At 30.7% G+C, this 16,242-nt stretch overlaps 1 long non-coding RNA gene across 1 annotated transcript; it reads right to left on the bottom strand.

The window, feature by feature from the left end:
- Positions 1-8,053: 8,053 nt before the first annotated feature.
- Positions 8,054-11,978, bottom strand: LOC129966051 (uncharacterized). Its single transcript, XR_008784249.1, has 3 exons — positions 11,838-11,978; positions 10,233-10,392; positions 8,054-9,362 (listed from the first exon to the last, which is right to left on the bottom strand). It is a non-coding gene; the product is annotated as an uncharacterized LOC129966051 (long non-coding RNA).
- Between the last annotated feature and the right edge of the window lie 4,264 nt (positions 11,979-16,242).

The raw sequence follows: 16,242 nt of genomic DNA, 5'->3' as shown, positions 1-16,242 counted from the left end.
GCGAACTTTATTTAAAAGTTGTAGCATGCAAGGCAAACATGGTTTTTACAGAAAATATCCAAATCATGTCCTAATGCCTAATTTCTGAACAGTTAGTTTCAGGCATTAAAATCCTATAAAAATGAAATAGAGATTACTTTATGCAGTTCGAATTAATAGATGTACTGATGAAGAATAATTTTATACAGACGATCTCCGAGTCATTTAGTAAAATAATCTTTACACTTATTTTAAATAAAAAGATCCGCTATTCTAAAGAGATTTATGAAAATTCATATCTTATAAAATAGTCATTTAAGCGATCCAAAATAGAGCATCTCGAAGAAAATCCAGAATTTCCGGTCAATCCAGAATTCTCAAAATCGATTAGCCTGAAGATATTAATATTTTAGGTCAAACGGCAATTTTATATCTTCATAACTCGGTCAGAGTTACAGAAGAATAAAGCGCTTTATGACTTACAAATAATTCAAGAAAATATTCTTAGCACTCGTTCATTAAAGGGCAACATAAAATTTAGACTTAATAATTCTTTCAAAAGCATGTTTGATAAAATATTCAATTTAAAAAAATTCTTTGTAAATTAAAATTGAATTTCAAGATGAATCAAAATTTTATTAATTCTTTGAAATATTGGATATATAGAATTTCTCCAATTCACATTAGACTTCAGTGCTGCACAATTTCTGCACTAATATTTCAAAAATATTCGATTTCAGCAAGAAAGTTCTCGTATTAATTTGAAACGAAAGCAATTAAATATTAATTTCGAATTTTAAGGGACAGAAGATTATGAAAATGCGTAATGCAAAAAACAGAATGGAGCAATTTCGTAAATAGCTTATAACTTCGTCTATCAAAATTCGAAAATGATATTTTGTTAAATAATGAATTAAATGTTTACGAAAATTTGTTTATCTTAAAAGTTTAGACGACCATTAAACGCGGTAAGCTATTCGTTCGCCAAAAAGCGCCAAATTTAAAATAAAGAAGAGATGCACATTCTATAATGTTTCAGGCAAGATGCTCTAAGTTTATCGGCGGATGACAGTTGCCTTTACTACGTTATAAGTTCACTCATTTCTCTAAAACGTTTTTTTTGACACAATAGTGCGAATTTTCGACTTTGCGGCGCTTCTTTAACACGATAAAGAACTGATAACATGACACTGAAAGCGGTCGCCACGCAAATGTAATCTTGTATTATTAATTGCCAGTTTTTATCAAATGGTTGCGCGACATTTAAGTTTGTCCGAAATCAGATTGCCTACTATGCAGAAGATTTTAGGAATTTCGAGATCTTATTTTATCATAGCATTTGAAAGTGAAGGGCAAAAATAATTCAATATTGTCTAGGTTAATCTAAGTTGCAGATATACTGGAAACGTAACATGGAAGCTATACAAATAAAGATTTCATTAACTAAATGTTCAACTGCAAAATGCATTTCACAAATAGAAAATAAGATTATCCTTTACTTCTGGTATTTGTGGATAATATTGTTTGCAGAAATTTCCATTCAGTAGTCGCCTTCTATAATTATAAATTCTATTATAAGGAGTTAAAAAAATTTTGCTTGCTACATGATGCCCTTTCAATTCTACCTGCCAAATTTTATGTTCGAAAGAAACGTCGAATTTCGAGTGATTTCAGTACTCGCACTTCACCTTTGATTTAAACTGCAAATATACGATTATGATTCACAGATTTCAAGAGTGGGAGGACTAATTCTATTAAAATGTTTTTTAAGATAAGAGATACAAGAGAAAAGAATGCAAGAAAATCAGAATTATAAGGCAAAGTTAGAGACGATCTTGCATTAAAATTAGGATTGTAATAACGTTATCTATTTAATAAGCATTGGAATCCAATGTTACCGATACATATGAAGGATAAAGTTCAAATTTCTCTTACGGAAATTCTAACCTGTAAAGTAAATGCAGTTGCATTTTAATTTCAAATACGATTGTATTAATATACAGTGGATTTCATATCATCAAAAGGTTAGAAAATATTAAATAAGAATTCGAGTTAGACATCTTATACTATTCGATGAATTCTAGCTTGATTAGAATTCAAGACGTAACAAATGCGTTTCCTTTTGAAAATTTTAAAATTAAGTCTGAAGATGTGAAAACAATTATAAACTCTAGATTATGGAGAAATTAGTTTATTTGCGAAAACACTGTCTATATCATAGAAAACATTTTACAATTTTCTTTAAAAACAAATTATACATATAGAGTACAGATGAAATATTGGTTTTACATAAAGTACAAATTTCAAAAATATACAGAGGTTTCGACAATACACTTTAATCAATAGCATATAGACCCTTCATTTCATAAAATTTGTTCACATGAAAACAATTTCAAATGTAAATGCCAAACGCTGAAGCAGAAATTGCTATAGATCAAACAAAAACCAAGCTTACCAAACCTTTATGAACAGCTATATATATTATTCATGCTTAATGATATCATGCACAAGTTCAGCATAGCAAAAAGCAACTTGCATCCGTTAACTTAAAGAGCCATTGTTAAGAGGCATACAGCATGTTAATTTAAATTAAGTTATGGTTTAAGATTGATCTTTTAGCATTAAAATTGTTCAAATACCGGTAGTCAAAACTTCCGATACATTTGATGCCAAATCAAATGAAGTTAGCGTTTCCTAAATAGATTCATAGGATACATTGTAAAAACGTGAGAATTATTCTTTACATCCAATGATTATACCTTTTACTTTTGGATACAGGTGGCTTTAAGCCAAATACAGAAAATAATGGAGTCGATATAGATAGATATAAATTACAATTCGATCAGCATTTTAAACTCTAGCAAGAGCTCAGTTTAAATAAAATCGGCAATTCTAAAATTAGTCAAGATTATTTCTACAAAATTACTATCTTGGGCAATTCCATTTTAGAATATAGAATGCAACATGCTCAATTTTTACATCAACCAAAACCAAGCTTTGGTCTAGTATTTCTCAAAAGTACATAATTGGCCTATAACTTACAAACACAAAATACACAAATATAAAAGTAGATTGCAAAAAAGGAATTTCCATTAAAGCTTAATAAGATTGTATTAAAATTTAATTCACAAATTTGCCTAGAACTATATGCAATTTAACTTCTCATTTCTATAAGAAATGGGGATTTTAATACAGAAGTATTACTTCAAAAACTTGGCACTCAAATAGAAGATGGATAATTATTAATTTCCGATTCGTGGTTGAAAAATCATTCGACTTAGTTTTTTCCCTCGAGTAGCAATTTTCATGTCAACTAAAGCGGTTTTCCCAGCTTTACCGCAAGTCATTTGAAACACGAGTTTAAGGACATCGAATTTACTGAAAAGCTTTAAGGAACTTGACGTTAATTTGTATTACTTTAATATTTAACATTAATGGATGTTGGACGATGTATTTGCGTATACAAAGTAAATTTCTCTATCACCGAGATTATAAAAATGGTCTACAATGTTGAAGATATTCGAGATGAAGAATATTCGAGAAAAGGCTACCATAATTAGAATTCTAGAAATTAGCAATTTGAAACGGGGGATGAAACCGACTAAAAATTTCAGATCGCACGCTTGAGGCGAGAATTTCGTATTATTGGTTCATCGGATACAAGTTAAATTCTAATTAAAGTATGTTATCTTTGTTAACCAGACAGTTAAACGAGATACTAATTAAACTGATAAATCTATTCGATGTTTATTTAAATTAAAGTTAATTTGTTTTTCAATACCCCGTTGCAAGCTTAAAAATTAACTGGAAGAATTAGTAATGACAGCAATTGCGCGTCGCGACACGACGAGTCATTTTGGATTAAACTTCTCCGGTTAAAGCCGAATTTCAGGAAACTTCAATCGTCTCATTGAAATAAAGCCAACCTTCATTAAAAATCGAGTTCAATCTCGATGATTGGCGAAAAAAGTGAAGGCAGCAGGCAAATGAGCATGGGAAAAGGAAACGGACCAAATACAGATTTCGGGCCTTAAACATGCGCTTTTATGATCTAGTAATTCAATCAGAATAAATTTAAGTACTATCAATACCGGATTGCTTATGAAATTGCAGTTATAGATTAATATTCAGACACTTAAAAATTAAGATAAAAATTTTAATTGCTTTAGATAGTTTAGTTTGATAAATTACATAAAAGTTTAGTAGAATTCGTTTCAAAACCGACAACCGAGTTTCATAAATTTGATTTAAAAAGGAAACGGTAGATTAAGAACGCGATTTTTATTTCTCGAAAGCTTCAGATTTTCGTTTTGAAACTCCTATTTCTGGATTTCTGTAAGATACCAGCAAAACCGATGGAATTTTTATAAAAACTTCCATAAAAAGTTGAAAGTGTAACTGTATAAAAAATTGCAATTCGAGTTGATCGAATTCCAAGGAGAAATGCACATTTCACAAGAATATTAACTCGCCTATTTACCGCGGGCTTTCAGATCTCGAGGCAACTTCGAATTTGATGTTGATCAGCCATCAAATTTGAAGATGCCTTTAGGAATTTAGACTGCCAGTGAACTGGCTAGCACAGTCGCTGACAATCTTCATTCGGATGTCTAACTTCAGAAATAGCCAAATTCAAAAAGAATCGTTTAAATTTTGATACGACAAAAGACGTTTCCAGTTAAGATACCATTTTAGTTACTAGAAATTTAATTACTCTTCGCATTTGATTCAATTAGTTAAAGCCAATTCCACTCAAACGGTACCATTTTATTAAATATCTAATTACCAATCGATTTCTTACTCCAAAATAAAAAGCCTAACTTGAATTGCAATTCCATCAGCTTTGCTTGGTGCGTTAGGTATACTTAATTTTAGGTAACTTGGGTACTTGGTGCGTAATTTTTAAATTCATTATTTGATATTACAAATTTGGGAAGTCTCGCTGTCACAACCAAAGATTATCAACTAATTCATAGACTTATTGCGATAGTAAGAATTTCCTTATTTCAAAACTTTAATATTGGATACGACTGACAATTGGGACATAACTGATTGGGTTAAATGATGGTTCCTACTTAGTGTTACTTTACTCTAAATACGAAAATTGCAGTATCACTTCCAATTCCGCAATGCTATGTGACGACGAGATGCAGGAAATTTAGTCATTTTAAAATACTCCATCTCTTAAATGTGAACCAGACGATTGGAAGAGCATTTCTGAAACATTAAAAATATTGTTTAACAACCTATAGAAATAAAAACGGTTGCAAAGTTTATTTGGGAAAGCAGACCAATGTATCCCAATTAATTTAGATGTTTATCCGAAGTGTATTTACCAATTTTACTTTCCTAAACGGATTTAATAGTTAAATGCTAACATGGTAATAGTCTAAAAGGTTTGAAAATATTACCTACACATTAAGTTGTAAATAATTTGATCATGTTGTTGGCCAGACACCACGATCAAAATAGAAGTAAAAGGCATCCATTGCTTGCCGGCTAAGCAAATGGTCACCTTTAGTTGAAGATGCTAAGCATTACAGAACTATTAAGATACAAGAATTAGAATTTAATTGATGCATTAAAATCCAAGATTTCCCGATAAGAAAAATTGTTTGGATTGTATTAAAATTGAAGGATCCCAATAGATAATTTTTTAATTAAAATCTATAGTTAACTTCTAAGTGAGATTAAAGACTGCACGTCTGGTTCACATTTTAGGAGATCAGTTTAAGATAGGGTTCATGAAATTAAATGTAGCATTTGTCTAGTTTGAAAACAATTTTTATTCTACTTAACGTTTTAGACATGTATTCAACCATGCTATTTCAATATTAAAATTGATAGATAAAGTTAAGATACATAGATAAGATACAAGTTCCGCCATTCATTTTTTTTAATGATATTCAGAAGAATTTCGGCATTTTAGTTATTGCATTAATACGATAACGAATATCACGCAACGGGTTTAAGTTACTGAAACGCTTTAACATGTAAAGACGACGGATTTGGAAAGGTCGATCTGTCGATTTATTAAAATTTGAATGACCTTTAAATAAAATATCAAAGCTTCGTTTTGAATTTTACTCAAGCCAACTCTAGTTATTAAGCTTAGAATCTCGCTTCTTTAAATTGCCAACATACCTTGTCTCAACTTTAAATTGATCATTAAGTTGTTTAATGTTTTTCTTCAAACCAAGTTCCAAGCATTTTTGGAGTTTCAGCGTGCAAATCTCAAATTTGTAAACTAATAAAACTATGTACTTTAATATACAGTTACGTGTAGTCTAAGGGCTTACAATTCTCCGAATTTTACCAGTAAGAAAAACTAACCTTAGATATCAAACGTTATTTTTTACCTCTATATTGAAAATTGCTTTTGTATCAGACACGAGATTAACAAATATAGGGAGTTCCTAAAGCTTGTGTTAATCAAAAATTTAATTCCATTTAAGTTGCCATAGCTCAGCTCTAATCACAGCTTAAGCGACCTTGTAAAAATAGACACCGTCCAACCTTTATCAAATTGACGTACACTACCTTTAATATGCATGCATGAAAAAATTACAATTGAGAAAATTACATTTTGCTCGAAGGTGCAGCTGTGTTTACAAATGACCATTTCAAACATTCATTAGCACTGAGAACAGTTCAATCAACGACATAATTAACATTTCAAAAGGTTCAAATATACAGATACATGATTCAGTATGCTATTTTGAAGTTAGTGTTAAATATATTTAAGCTTAAAGTACAATATATCGAAGTTAAAAATTGTAAGGGAACTTCAAACTCAACTTATCTAGAGTAATGAAATTTGCATTAAGTGAATATTTTGTTTTAAAAAAGATTGTTTAATCTATATAAAGAGGTGCATATAGATTATATACCGATGTAAAGTCAGTGGCAAATTTCTCGTCTAGCAAAGTAATTTTAGGCATGAAATTTATTCATTCAATTAAAGGAACCGCCCGGCAAATTATGCAGCGTAGATGAATTTAAAGTTAATGTAGACTGAAAATCGATGCGACTACCGAAGTACTTCATTCAAATGAAGCGGACTATGAAAATTTCCCGATTAGCATACTGACGGAATTTTATAGAAGTATCCGATGAAAATTCCCCAAAGTGAAAAGTCAGTTATGTTTTGAAAGTAAAGTTTAAAATTATTCAAAGCTCACAAGTTTTTAAACTAAAGATAAACTAATAAAATTCATGTCTAACATTTCAAACTTAAGCCGACTTCGCTACAAAAATTTTAGATTAAAAGTTGCTTGACAAGTCTCAAGCACACCCACCGTTATTGCATCGTTTTTAAAATTAGAAGATGAAGCAAGTGTTAGAATAGAGGGTCACAAGTATAGGCAATTCTAAGACTATTATTCATATTCGAATGAACACAATTCTATTCATGAAGCAATGAAATGCGATATCTACATGGATTAAGGGATGTACGCATGAAATTAATGCATACTTCCATTATATAGATTGAAAGTCAATAAGACTCGTTTCAAGTTTTGAGTATCCGTATCCAATTTTAAAAGAATCTGATCGTTTACAATTCAAGTGGATTAAAAATCATTGTATAGAAAACACAACCTGTATTGGGCTCCGCAGATATATTTGTCATGTATCCTGAAGGCAACGGCAGGGAATTATCTCAATCCGATAGAATTAAGAAGTTGGAAGTTAGCTTAAAATATCGCGTTTGGATGTTGCTGTGTTGGATTCAAAAACTGGATGGCAGCGATTCATTTATTCTGCTGTTGAAAAGTAGTTCTTCCTGAATTTTATGGATTATGTAGAGAGCTTTTGAATTAAGTATTGTTAAATAACTTTTGCATATTCACGTTATATAAAACTTTATATGATTACCATTAAATCTAGTGCACAGTTAAGTTTGTGTTAAAAACATTGTCGAAATCCGAGGAACGGAATTTCAAGTTATCCTACCATTTTAAAAATTTCCCAATAGTCGCTGCCAATGTTTGAAGCGCAAATTATATTTAATCCAAACCTTACATGAACCCCCCCCCCCCACCTATTATCATTAGAAACACCAATGATCATTTATGACAGCTGAAATCCCTCCTTGTTCGTTAGATTAGCAAAGGAATTCCTACTCCATTGCTATCCCCCGTTAACGCGATCAATACCGGATCCCTGGGGACCGAGGCTTTCCATTCAGGCTGCCGGTCCCGAACAGCCTGAAAGGAAAGTCTACAGGGACCCGTATATTGACGCGTTAACCTCCATTCTGGCCTCCCCTACACCCGAATCCTTGTTGGAATGCTGCAGTTATTCCTAGCAAATAGATTAAACACAATTTCTACTCCGAACATTGGCATTTGCAACTATCGAGAGCTGATCAAGATTTACACTTACCATAGAATACGAATTTTAATGTCACGCTGTAACTTCTGCACTTCAAGTCATTTCTGCATTCGATTAGAAGAAAGGCTAGCCATAATTCAGGAGCTCTTGTAAGTTAAAACCCTCAAGCCGAATCAATAGTAGGCAACTGCGAGATTAACGCGACATGTTCCTAACCAATTTTGAGGGAGTACTCTGCGTGTAATACCGCATTTTGCAAGCACATTAAATGAGTTGTATAACGACGATTGTTTCAGGAAATTAGTTTTTAATTGTAGTTACAAGAAACTAATTAAAATTCTGAAATACTCTTTCGCACGATTGCAGCTGGTCTCCAACTAACATGCATGACTGTTATAACCTCGTGCGTTCTAACACAACGTCCCTAGCTCCAAATGATGCAAGTTTAGTAAAAATTCATTTTTGTAATACAGCGCGAAAATGCAAAGTGGATTAGTTACAATGCTTAGTATCCAAATTTAGATTTGAGACTGATCCCAAAATTCTTAACTTTTGATTCAAAATTGTTTCCTCAAACATGGTGCTTGGGCATATACTATTAACAGTAATCTCAAAATATATAAAAGATAGTTAAGAGTAACTTTGTCCGCTTCATTTGAAGAGATTCAGAAAATTTATATAATGTTCATTAAATTTATAGGCTAACAAGGCTAATATTTATATAATTAAGAATTCAATGAAGTTCCCCTACATATAAAACCTATCATTTTAATTTAAGAATTTTTCCCAATTCAATTAATTTCCTACTAATCATTTCCTAATAACATTAAAAGTTCAATGAAGTGAACTTTGGTTCATTATCAATTACAGGTCGCTAAATATGCGAGGCATTGTGGTATACATTAAGTTTACTTGTAGTCTTCTGTGTTCATCCAGATACTGCACATCTATTTCAAGATTCCAAATTCACAATATACCTCCGGACAGAAATGCAATCTCGGAACATCTTTGATCCATTCAAATTCTATGGATGGAACTGCTTTAATTACCTGAAAATTGTATTCAAAATTTAGTGAAGCAATTAGCCAGATCTAATGCTATGTAAATTAAAAGAACAAGTCAACATACAAAAATTTCCCATAGCTGCACATTGTTTTCATACAAATATTAAAATAAAGTTGGCAATTTCAATTTCTGTTTGTCAATTTAGTAATAGAAGCTCATTCTCAATTTATATACTTAATTTTAAAATTAATATAAATGTCATTAACAATTCGGATCTTCACCAGCACTGAGAAATGTTAAAACTTGGACGTCAGAAGAATTCATTGAATTTCGACCTTGAATTTTTTTAAAGCTTCTTTGGATGGATTAAGTAACATTTTTAAGGGTTAAGTATCAAATGCTACTTGATAGAATAGAAATGCTTAAATATTACCGTAAAAATTGCTAGAAAAATATCCACCCATTTTCAGTTGCCATCGATAATGGCAACTGAATTGTCCACTACAGAAATAGAGTAGAATCTTTCACAGCGTTTTTGAAATTAATCTCTCTGCAATTTAACTGTTTATAAAATAACATTAATAAATATACCAGTGCTTAAAATGTATAAATCGACATTTAATGTCTTAAATTATGTTCTAAAAGTTGAGCAGTTTTAGAGTAGTTACTTTCGGAAAAGGATACGGCTGCTTATTTATCGGCTAAGAGTTTCACATAACTTTAGATGTTGATTGAAACCTCAATTAAGATTTTTTATCAAATATGAAATCCAAGATGCCCATTTTTCAGAATGGAAGGTATAAATTAAAGCAAGAATATATCGTATTAAATGCTTAGAACAAAATAACTAAATTCCTGAGTTTAAGTTTATTGCAGGATGCAAGGTATCTAAAATTTTGCAATTATTTCCTCACCTTTGGCAAGTTTGGATTAACATCCTCTAGTAGGGGATATTGCAGTAGACATGGTGGCAGTTGCTTTTATCGTCTTCATTGATGTCTTGAATGTCATATCATGAGGATTTCGATGAGAAGTTTTATACTAGGTGCTCGTTTTATACAAATTCAGAAGTCCCTACAAGAGATTTAAATATTTCATGTAAGGAATATTTAACTTAAGAAGTAAATGCATGCAATACAGTTAAAGCAAATAATAATGCCAGCAATTAAGACATCCGACATGCAGTTAAAAATAAGTGAAATTTATGGTTTAATGGTACTTTACAGTTCCAAGCATTTCACTTATTCTTTGCACTCTTATTGAGGAAGAGAGCTAAAGCCCGAGAATGTCTATTGAAGTTTAACATTTTAAATTTAGAATTTTCCTTGGCGTGTGTCTGGCAATCCTACTAGCACAAAATGTCTAACGGCAATGAAATATCTTATCGATATAGTCAGATATGCAAGATTAACACTTTGCCATGATAGAAAGAGATATTGTAAGATATCTTTGAATTAAGAAGGAAAACAAGAGACCTTCGTTCAACGTGGTTCGATCCGAGATGTTTTAAGAAAGGAGGAACCATGATACAATGATGGTGAAGATAACAGGCATTATAATCATAAATGAAGTAGGGATGAAACGAAGGGAGTATTTAGGCAGGAACGGGAAAATATTGAACTCTAATTTCGTGAACAATTGCAATCTACGCATAAGTGTCTTAAAATGGTTATAAAATAAGGGCTTGCATACAAGATATTAACTTATTTGAAATATTACTCATTTTTTAAAGTTATCAGTCCTAGTTTGGATAGTGCATTATTTTTTTTTGTTTTATTTTTGCCCTAATTTCTGGTTAAAAGATTAATTATTCATAATTTGTTTTTATAATTATGAATAAATATACTATTGCAAGACTCGCTGAACTACGTTTCTTGTCATTAATTTAAGAATTCACTGTATTAGCATCCTTCCTTTGATGTCCGAGTTTGGTTTGGAGAGACTTTATACTGTTATTTAATCCAAAATATGCTGACAATAAGCAATAAGTTTACTCTTGTATTCAAGTATGGAGACCTTGCAAATCTTGTGTATTTCAACGCAATTTTAATACTGAATATAAACAAAGATTTTATTACCCCAGGTGATATTAACAATTACAAATTTGATGTTACGTAGGTAGTGTCTTACATTCGGTTTTGCGATAATTCAGAGTGAATTTAAAATAAAGCAACAATTTCAGAATGACGGAAAGTTCACACTTCTGCCAAAGTACCCCGAAATGACATTTTGAATGAAGAATTTAACACTAAATGAAATAGGCATTGAAGTCCCATCGAGTTAAAAATGTGGGTTTCAGATATTTAAAGCAACGCAAGAAAATGATGCAGAGAATGGAATATTTTACAAGTTTTATACATCCTACTCTAGCATAGCGGATATTTAAAAGATTCAACTCTAAACCAATTGAGTTTTAATAATATTTATACAAGTTTGTTACTCAAACAATAAGCCAAATGACATGTTAAAAATATGTTATCCTAAGGAAATCTGTTAGTACAAAATCTTGAATTACTTACCAATGGAAGGATGTTGGAGGAAGGAAGTTGAGCTATCATCCCGTACGATAAAAATCGTCAATACAGAATATTTCACAACGCAGTAAGGCAGCTATAATCGATCATACTATTTTCCACACCCATTTTAAAATAACTAACGGTAACATAACGCATAAAGCACTAGCATCCACAAATTAACGTCTTTTAAAGTATCTTTAATATCAACCAACCAATCACAATGGATCTAATCGATCTTTTTTTCAAGGTTAGTTTCACAATACATTTGCATAAAATTAATTTTTCTCTGTTCGTTTATGGACTGCATTGGCATGGCGAAAGAATCCTCGATTCATGATCGAAGGATCGGTGATTCGAGATCGGATTTTTCCCATCCGATTTTCTCGATAGGCGTGTTTCATATTCGTTAATTCTGTTGTCATTAAGCAATAAAATGGCAATTTTGCTAATGTTTTTTTATTTCATGTAAACTAGAATTATCATGTATCAGCAGAAATAAAGAGGAGAGCAGTATGCCAATAAAATTTTAAAGAAAAATACATAGTTGATTCAGAAATATCGGAGGACATTATGATTAATCCCAGATCCAATCCAAGTTTCAACAGTAAGTACAAAAAAAAAAAAAAAAAAAAAATCAGCCATTTATTTCCATTCCCGTTTCTCATAAACTAATATCGTGTTATTTGAAATAATTTGAACTAATCTCTTTACTGCTTGCGCAAGATTTAAATAACCTTGGTAAATGGTCAAACAGACATTTTCCATTTTCTGTTCAAAAACAAATGATTTAAGTTTAAAAATCTATTTTCATAAAATTTCACGTTTAAAATGTTCTTAAGGTCATATAAATATCATTCAATGAAAATAAATTCTATTTATGCATCTCAAAATTTTTGAGGCCTATTGATATTAAAATAAAAATAATTAATGTTTTATAACTTTAATCGAATTACTAGAAAATTTATCATTAATTGTTTTCAGTTTCACTTATTAATTGTTAATCAGATTCGGTTCAGTTTAAATAAATTTCCTTTTTCTTTCGTGACATTAAAAGTGACTCCTGGTTGTAATCATGCTCATTTTCATGCTCACATGAGGGGTCTCTTAGTTTGCCAATCCATTGATATACAAACGTGGCCTAGTTCTCATTGAAAGTCTCCCAAGGAGCCAACCTACCCTCACATGTTTGAGTCAAATAAATTTTTGCTAGTTCAGAGTTCCAAGATCGTTTTGGCCAGTATTCTTGAACACGTTGATTGCCATGACACCCATATTCGGGTTACAACAAAAATATTTCTTTCTTTTAATATGTTTTTCGCAGTGTGATTCGCCTGTGACTCACAACTATTGTCTAATTAGATATTCTCATCTTCATCATAATTGAGAGATACCAAAGAAGTAAGCATCTCATTAAATAGTGATTCGAATCATAGACATGTATCATAGTATCGAATTATTAAGCATGGACTTAACTTGCTGGCCAAAGTTTGATTAAAACCATCAAAATCATATTATAAAAAAAATTCAAATAATATTCGGAAATTTCAGAAGGTTTCAAAACAAGTGTTGGAAATGATGTTTTGCGAAATATTTCGATTATGCAAATTAGATTTATTTTAGCAATCTTATTCATAAATTGAAAATTTCAGGTCATAAAAAATGACAGTTCATTACCTTCGAATTTCTTTCACTTGGTCCGTACTAAAAAACAGCAGTTGTCTTTAAATACAGTGTTTTTCCGATTTTTGAATTATCGTTGGAGTTTAATTTTACGGAAAGACAACACATGAATTAATGAAATACTGTTTATAGCTGCAATCTAATTCAGAAAATTGTTGACGGTACGAACGGGAAATACGTTTCTTTCTAAGTCATGTTGTTTTTAAAAAAGGTTCACTTCAATTAATTAAATGTCGGATTTTAGAAGAATGCAGGAATGTTATCTATATCTATACTTATAATAAAGCTCAATGTGTGTGTGTGTGTGTTGGCGCTCTACAGGCCAGACCGTTTGACATACAGCTACCAAATTTGGTACATGTATACCTTGGAGGTTGGGAATGCGCACCTGGGGTTTCTTTTTTCGAATTTTTAATTAGAATTTTAATTATTAATTAAAAACTAACTTTCCCGCCAAAAAAATCTTCCATTTTCCCCACCGCCAACTTTTCCGCCAAAAAAATCTTCCATTTTCCCCACCGCCAACTTTTCCGCCAAAAAAATCTTCCATTATCCCCAGCGCCAAACGAGAAAGGCTTCAGTTTTTTTTTCTCCCAACAGTAATGAGGCTAGGGTTAAAATTTTTCGGCGGATTATTTCAATCGGTTCTGTTTATTTTCTTAATGTTTGATGCATTTAAAATTAAACATTGTTAATGAATCAATCTTTCAGATTCATTCTGAAGTACTTTTGAATTAAAATAAAACAGAATAAAGGAAATTAAAAATTTCTAATCAGCATAGCGTTACCCCAACTCGCGTAGAAAAAATCACGTATTTGCGTTACGTAACCGGCGAAGAAAATCCACGCATGCGCATTCTGTTCTGATTGTTGCCATGACAACGTTATCAATGGATGATTTAAATTATTTTTGGGTTAGTTGCATGCTTTTGTAAGTAAATTGTATTTATGTTAGTTATATATTTTTTGTATATCCTTATAGTTTTAAGTACATCGTTTTTTAAGTAGTTTTTTTAAAACCTGTTTTCAACCGTTTATTTTAAACGATTCGTTTTATTTTCTTAGTGTTTAAATTTAAACATTGTTAATTAATCGATCTGCTCATAATGAATCGAAGAAAATTTTGTTGACCAACTCTTGAGATATTACATAAATTAAAAAAGATATTCTTTAGTGCCCATAAAGTTTAAACGCTGAGTGACTCTATTTTCAGTAATCAGATTATAAAAAAATGATTTGTTACAGAAAAAAATATTATTATATTAATTGAAGATAAATTCTTTCCACTTTAATTTAAAGCATAAATTCTACGGGTGGTAACAGAAAATGAGAGAGATACATATTACGTTATGACTGAAGGCCTTTATAATATTATGAATGAATTATATGATAATCAAAATTTGAAGTTTTAAAATATTTTGATGAAGAAGCTATTAAAGTAGAAATTGCATAAAATATTTAATTATTAAAATTTTAACGAACATTAAGATTGGCGAACCGGCTGGTCGCCAAAGGCGGCTAGTTAAGTAATAAAACAAAAAACAGTACAGATGAAAGAAAATATAAATTTTCGAATTTATATCTAGATAATAGTATTTTTGAAAGGCAATAATTTAAATTTTAATAAATATTCTTTTATGTGCAGTCCGAAATATGTCACAGATCTACAGTTTTGGTATATATATATATATATATATATATATATATATATATGTTATGTTTTAATATTACTTTTCTATCCTATGACACAAATACAAATGAAATGTAAAACATATCTGTTTCCAAAATGGTTTTCTTCTAACTCAGCGATTTAAATCATGAAATTCTGAAGAATTTTTCGGTCGAATTTTTACTGATTGCGATATTTTTTCAGGATAAATTTTATACACAAGAAAATAAAAATGCGCAATTGAAAAAAATAAGAATGAATTGAATAACACAAGTAATTTTCCTTCATTTAAAAAACATTTATGATTTTCGTGTATTCCATGAAGCAAATATGTACTTTTCAATGCCTCATTTTATCGTCTTCAGATTTTTTTTAAAAAAAGAAATTCTGACTGAATTTTATTTTGAATGTCTATAATCTTGATTAACATCATAAGAGAGCATCAACTCGAAAACATTTTTTCTTTCTCGATTCTTTTTATTATATTTTATGAATTGAGAATCAATTATATTAACGTCTTGTTTTAAAGCAACATTAGGGTTATTTTAGGACGGAGCTCGTAATTTTTAACCGGGATCAGATGATGAGGACGACACCTGAGCTGACACCCCCTTTCCTAACTTTCGCACCACACCAGTGGTAGGATGCTCGGTCCCTACTGATTTAACGTGCATCAAACCCGCTTACACGACGGTTCTTTGGTGGAATCGGGTCTTCTACCTGAAATTCTCTAGTTCAGAATCCGATTATAAGTTGAGAAAGAGATAAAAACTATAAACTTGCTTTAATTAATTAAACATTTGATTATTAGCTATTACGCAGATTATATTGGCAATGTTTAATTTCAATTAAGTCTCTTATGCATGATTTGATCGTGGATCCTACAACAAAATATTTTCAAATATCATGTTTTGATAAATTTAAAGCAGTATTATCTTAATATTCTTATATCTATTCTGTTTATTGTACACTTGAATTTTCCTAATATAGTCAAAGCCAATAATATCATAATCCTGTTAAAAATATAATTTGGAAGTAATCTATTTTTTTATTTAATCT

This window comes from Argiope bruennichi, chromosome 4 (assembly GCF_947563725.1).
Source record: "Argiope bruennichi chromosome 4, qqArgBrue1.1, whole genome shotgun sequence".
Lineage (NCBI taxonomy): Eukaryota > Metazoa > Arthropoda > Arachnida > Araneae > Araneidae > Argiope > Argiope bruennichi.
Note: the sequence above shows the minus strand (reverse complement) of the source record. Positions and strands in the feature narration are given on the sequence as shown.